Raw genomic sequence first — 7,044 nt, 5'->3', positions numbered from 1 at the left:
AACTTACTAGTTCTCCGTAAGGATAGCATCCAACGCGCTAAGAAGACATAGATATTATGCACACTAGTCATAAGAAGTTAGACACATATATGAACACAATCTCATCCTCAAAAGTTGAGAGAGAAATAACCATCCCTTATCGAAAGAAATTCGGGTTCGGAGTGATCGAAAGTCTCGACTCTGCCTCACAAGAAAGGGTTTTATGAAGTTGTTCTCAATAATAAATAGCTTTTTATGGGTCACACATGTGTCCAGGTAGGAATGAAGAGAGAATCCTGTGACACCTTGAATGGTAGGAAGGAAAAAACCATCCGAATTGTTTTGAAAACCCACATTTTTTATTGTTTGAAAAACCCATTTTTCTGACGATCTCTAAGAAAGGAAATCAACCACTTAACGAAGGTGGGAATATGCTTACTTACCTCGTTATCCGTTCGACGTGCAGTTAGCGCCACTCTCGCAGCATCCATAGAAACGTCTTTTGTCTTCGATCCTTCTCTTCATTTTCGTCTTCGGTCTTCAACTCTTGATGATAAAATCTTGAACTTCATAGAATCTTGACAATGTGATTCTTTCCTCTAATTCCTTGTTGCTTGAAACTTCATTATGGATATTTTCTTCCATTGGCTTTATTGAATGAATACAAAACCAAAAACGAACTAAACAAACCAAAATATGATTGCAATGAATACTTTTTTTTTTGCAATAAGATGCAAGATAAATAAGGTAAATACAAAATAAAAACAAAAAAAATATTAAAACTAATGATGAACCTAATGAACTTTTCTCTTGTCTTTTTTTTAAAATTTTTGTAACTAGGGACCTAGCATAATGATGACTCTGTCCCAAGTTGTTGTTTTTTTTTTTTAAAAAGGGCCACAAGGGCTTTTATTAAGCAAACAAAAACTGAATTACACGGGGTCACTTTGAAGGGTTAGTAGGCAAGCAACAAGTTGCGCCCCAACACCTTTCTGAATAATAATTCCCAACCTATAGAAAAGAGAATTTCCTAAGTTATTATTAGCATCATGCGCAGCCATGCAGTTCTTCAGTCGCTTCAAAAGAATAGTGATATTATCCCCAAGTTCCCCTAGCGTGGAGAAAGCTAAGACACTAAATCCATACCCATGAGTCAAACAACTGTCAGCGTATTTATTCCATTTGCGAGCAATAGCAGCAGCAATGGCTTGACTAGGCGTAAAATTGCGATACCCACTACCGGCAAATGGTGACACGCCTGTAACATCAAAACGGACGTCACGTCCATTTTCCCAATTGTATATTAGAATGTCAGCTGGTCGTTGAGCATTAGCGTTAGACGATAAGCAACCAACAACCACCTCTTTTCTAGCTGCGACACCAGCTTTATAGCACAAGTCTGCAAAAAGATCCCTTACTAAGTCATGCCTAAATTTAAGTCCTGTGTCGCTTGCACAGTGAAGCGCATGATCTCCAAAGCGATCCATTGGTCTATTGCAACAAGCACAGGAACTATCGTCATCAAATAAAGGAATACCAAGTCGATATTGAAGCACAGATCGAAATTGGCGATGGCCAATTGCCTGATTGAGGCCGGAAATAGGAATGGCTTTGAGGTAGTATTATGTGTTAGCCATTCTGTTGCACTGCCAAAGAATAGAGTCACGAACTGACATGGAGAATGTGCTCGGGATGTCACTTTTAACAGCATCAAAGAAGCGAGTTTCCAGGGAGTGCATAGGCTTTGGGGCAACCTCTTGGATGTTGAAAGTGGAAGAAGATAAATGACACACACTCATGTAGTTATCCAGTGCTCGCTGAAAATGAGGGCTCAAATCAGAAATTGAAGTGTTACGTAAGATGGTACGCTGTAGATGTTGTGTCTGATGGAACGAAGCGATATAACAGTATAGGGTGGTGTCCTGCATGGTATAGACTCCGAGCCCTCCATCTCTGATCGGTAAGGTAGCAAGACGATGCTGAAGTGGTCCATAGCCAGCACCATCCCCTGTAATAAGATACCTCAAGAATAACATCAAATACTGATCGAATCGAGTTGCAGCATCCTGGAGTGCTTGTGGGTTTGTTGTGCGCATTGCGAAATATAACTTTGATACTCCAGCACAACTTCGTACTAACATGAGCTCGCTCTGCGGATCCTTAAGAGTTTTAATACAATCCATGAGATGAGTTTTTTTATCAACCCTAGCCAGGACCATATCACTATAGTATTGTGGGCACAAGCTTACAGGTCCCCCGAGCATCCTGACACCATTGGAAGGTCTTCCAATTCCCCTGGGAAAGACTCCATATGCAACACTTCGAGGATCCACTGTTGGCCAGAATAATTCAGTCTTGTAGATGTTCAATCATAATCCCCTATTAGGTCCACCATACTGTATAATTTTCAATTCCTTTGAGACTTCCATTGTATCCCCCACGATCGTCCCATCTCGAGGTACCAGGCATGGAGATCCAGTGTGCACTGCGAAGCAATTTTACAAACCAATGATTGCAGTGTCAAAGAAAATAGTAGGGGTCCAAGGGGATCACCTTGTTGAGCACCTTTTGTTTTTGTTTTTTTTTTTTGACAAGAGAAAATAATACAAATACAAAATAAAGATAAAATAAAAATGCAAGTACAAAGGCCATGGTGTAAGTACTTTACCGCTTGATTCTTCAAAACTTGTATGTCTCGATATCATAAACTTCTTGAACTCATCTTGATAATCTTCACTCTTGTACAATAGTCTTCAACTTGTAAAAATTCTGCTCCTTGTCTTGTTTCTTAACTTGAATCTGAAATCTGCTCATTTCTGTACCGTTGCTTGTAAACCTTGAACGTCTTCAACTTTCCTTCGAATTTGTGATGCTCCTCTTGTTGATGATGATGGTGTTTCTATGGACCTGTTGGTGTAGAGAGAGATAAAGTGGATGGTGCTAACTGCGAACAAGATTACAAGTGGTATGTAAGTTAGCAATTCGATGTGACCATCATGATTGATAAAATAGCACTCAAGAGATCAAAGTAGTGCTTCTATTGGTGGGAGGTTGGGTGGCTCCCCATTCTACCCGGAGTTTATGTACGGTGACACACACTCTAAAGCACAAATTTAGAAACGTACAAAGAATTGAAGGTCGGTGCCTCACATGATGTAACAATGGGTAGTCTCCACTATAGGGGACCACAAATCTAATACCGAATTTAGTCTGCACCTTATTTGCCGCTGGCATGGTTAAATCCAACTTTAACTCTCATACAAGTAAGAACCCCGATCGTGTTCTCTGTCATCTCTAAGTTCAGCCACTCTTCTGAGAATTTCGATGTAATCTTAACGACATGTATACTATGTGACTCTAAACTAATTACATGTTGGAGTTTTTTATTCACTAATTTACACAAAAATTGAAAATTTTATTTTACAATGAAAATGCTTAACCACTCCCCCACACTTAAACTTTACATTGTCCTCAATGTAAATTGAGTCATCCAAAGTAAGTCAAGGTGGGAAATCCTACATGATAATGTGACAAGAAATCAGAAAAAGTAAATGCAAGACAAGAAAAAGCTAAAAACAAGACAAGAAAATAAAAATAAGACAAGAAATACTCATCCTATGGGTTGCCTCCCATTTAGCGCTTGGTTTAAAGTCGTCAGCCCGACTATCTCCTTGCTTTCCATGACTCCTCCATAGGGAGTACATCCACAAAATTAGCTCCTTCCACCACTTCGAAAGTGAAATTCTCATAATATGGTTTCAATCGGTGCCTATTAACTTTAAGTTCCTTGCCTGTAGCTATGCTACGAATTTCTACTGCACCATGAGAAAACACATTAGTAACAATAAAAGGTTCAATCCAACGTGACCTTAATTTACCCGGAAATAATTGCAAGCGGGAACTCAACAAAAGCACTTTCTGCCCAACACAAAATTGTTTTCTAGAAATCATAGTATCATGAAAGGCCTTCGTTTTCTCCTTGTAAATGTGTGAGCTTTCAAATGCATCATTGCGAAGCTCCTCTAGCTCTTGGAGTTGTAACTTCCTTTGCTTTCCAACCCCATCCATCTCCATATTGCATTGCTTAATAGCCCAAAACGCCTTATGCTCAATTTCAACGGGTAAATGACAAGGTTTACCATACACAAGTCTAAAGGGAGACATCCCGATAGGTGTCTTGTATGCAGTTCTATAAGCCCACAAAGCATCATTAAGTCGCATGCTCCAATCCTTCCTTGTTGGATTCACCGACTTCTCTAGAATGGATTTCACCTCTCGATTAGAAACCTCGGCTTGTCCATTTGTTTGGGGATGATAAGGTGTTGCAATCTTGTGCGACACATTGTACTTCTTCAAAAAGCTTTGTAAGATCATGTTTTTGAAGTGAGAACCCCCATCGCTAATTATGGCTCTTGGAAGTCCAAACTTGCAAAAATATTAGCTTGCACAAAATCTGAAACCACTTTAGAATCATTAGTTGGGGTGGCCTTAGCTTCCACCCATTTGGAGACATAATCAACAACAAGTAAGATATAAAAATTCCCACGAGAGTTGACAAAAGGACCCATAAAATTAATACCCCATACATCGAAAACTTCAATATATTGAATAAAAGTTTGTGGCATTTGATTTCGGGCACCTAGATTGCCTGTTCTTTGGCACCTATCACAAGTTGTGCAAAATGTATATGCATCCTTGAACAAGGTTGGCCAATAGATACCGCTTTCAAGTACCTTGTGAATGGTTCTCTTACTCCCAAAATGTCCTCCACGAGCATAAGAGTGACAAAAAGACAAGATAGAATGAAATTCAGATTCGGGAGCGCACCTTCTTATTACTTGGTCGCTACAATGTTTCCATAAGTATGGATCATCCCATATGTATTGGTTCCCCAACTTCTTAAGTTTTTCCCTCTCATCACGAGAAAAGTTCTTTGGGATTTGTTTAGACACCAAGTAATTCACAATGTCGGCATACCATGGTTCTCCAAAGGAAATTGAGAATAGTTGCTCATCCGGGAAACTTTCACGCAGTGGGATAGTTTCCTTGTCCACAACAAGACGGATCAAATGATCCTCAATGGTGTTCTCAATTCCTTTCTTGTCCTTGATTTTAATATCGAACTCTTGTAAGAGTAGAATCCATCGTATAAGCCTCGGTTTCGCTTCTTTCTTCATTAGCAAGTACCTAAGTGCTGCATGATCAGAAAAGACAACAACTTTTGTACCAATTAGATAAGAACGAAACTTTTCCAAAGCAAAAACAATATCTAACAACTCTTTTCAGTGGTTGTGTAGTTTTGTTGGACCTCATTTAACGTTGTAGAAGCATAATAAATATGATTAGGTATCTTACCCACACGTTGCCCAAGCACCGCACCAACCGCATAGTCACTTGCATCACATATGAGCTCAAAAGGCTTGCTCCAATCCGGTGGTTTAATGATAGGGGATGATATCAAAAGTTCTTTCAAACGATTGAGTGCCGCCACACACTTCTCATCAAAGTTAAAAACCACATCTTTTTGCAATAAGTTGCAAAGTGGTGATGCTATCTTGGAAAAATCCTTGATAAATCTTCGATAAAAACCTGCGTGACCAAGAAAAGAGCGTATCTCCCTCACCGTAGTGGGAGGGTTAAAGCACGAATAAGGTCTATTTTATATTTATCGACTTCCAAAGCCTTTAGAAGATATTATATGGCCTAAAACTATGCCATGAGTTACCATGAAATGACACTTCTCCCAATTCAGCACAAGGTACGTTTCAACACATCGTTCAAGGATTAGTGACAAATTGTTCAAGCAAAGGTCAAATGAATCACCAAAGACACTAAAGTCGTCCATGAACACTTCAATTATGTTTTCAACATATTCGGAAAAAATACTTACCATACACCTTTGAAAGGTAGCTGGAGCATTGCACAAGCCAAAAGGCATCCTTTTATAAGCAAAAGTACTGAAAGGACAAGTGAAAGTAGTTTTCTCTTGATCCTCCGGCGCTATTATAATCTGATTGTAACCTGAATAGCCATCAAGGAAGCAATAGTAAGAGTGTCCATCTAAATTTTCAAGCATTTGATCAGTAAAAGGGAATGGAACGTGATCCTTCCTAGTGGTGGCATTCAATTTCATGTAATCAATACAAACCCTCCAAACGGTTTGCACACGAGTTGAGACAAGTTTGTTCTTATCATTCTCCACCACCGTCACACCTGATTTCTTTGGTACTACTTGTACCGGGCTCACCCACTTGCTATCGTATATGGGATAGATAACACCCACGTCCAAAAGATTGAGTATCTCCTTCTTCACAACTTCCATCATGGGAGGGTTCAAACGACGTTGCGCTTCCCTTGTAAGCTTTGCATCGTCCTCCAAACGAATCTTATGCATACAAACGGCAGGGCTTATATCCTTGTGTTGATGATGGATTTTAGTTCAGAGCTAAAATTGTAAAACCAAACTCATGCACTGACATCCTACAAAGGATAAAGCCACTGATAAGTGATGAATACTTCTTCACTTTACTAATTCACCTAGAATGGAGCATATGGCAACAATCCTAGTATTATGTGAATTAAATACATAAAATTCATCCAGGTTGGAGCATGTGGCAACAATCCCATATACCCTGTGAATTTATAGCATTATTAATTAATGCATGACTAGCCTTGTATTTCCTGTGATGTTCCCGCAGAACTCTCATTATTAGTGCGGCATGATGACTGAGTGTTTCTCTCAGCAAAGTAACACGAATCTCCAAGTGTTGACAGTGACGCATGCATGAAATACCCGTACAGGCTACATCTCTCGGTGTGTTATACTATCCCGATTGAGCATACATCTCTCAGTGTGTTATACTAGCCCGACTGAGCATATTTGAATCTGGACTGTCCATATCAGTCTCAAAAACAATCACGACCATGCAAGTTGGTCGCATGATTTAACCATCCTAGACGATCCTCAACAGGAGCAAGCTACCACCGCAATGACCACCAGCAGGCCCGTTTATGCCCTGTCCGGTCAAGTGCACATCACGCCCTTTAGATAGCCACCAAACACCA

The sequence above is a fragment of the Papaver somniferum genome, chromosome 3 (genome assembly GCF_003573695.1).
Source record: "Papaver somniferum cultivar HN1 chromosome 3, ASM357369v1, whole genome shotgun sequence".
NCBI classification, from domain to species: domain Eukaryota; kingdom Viridiplantae; phylum Streptophyta; class Magnoliopsida; order Ranunculales; family Papaveraceae; genus Papaver; species Papaver somniferum.
This window is presented reverse-complemented; position numbering follows the sequence as displayed.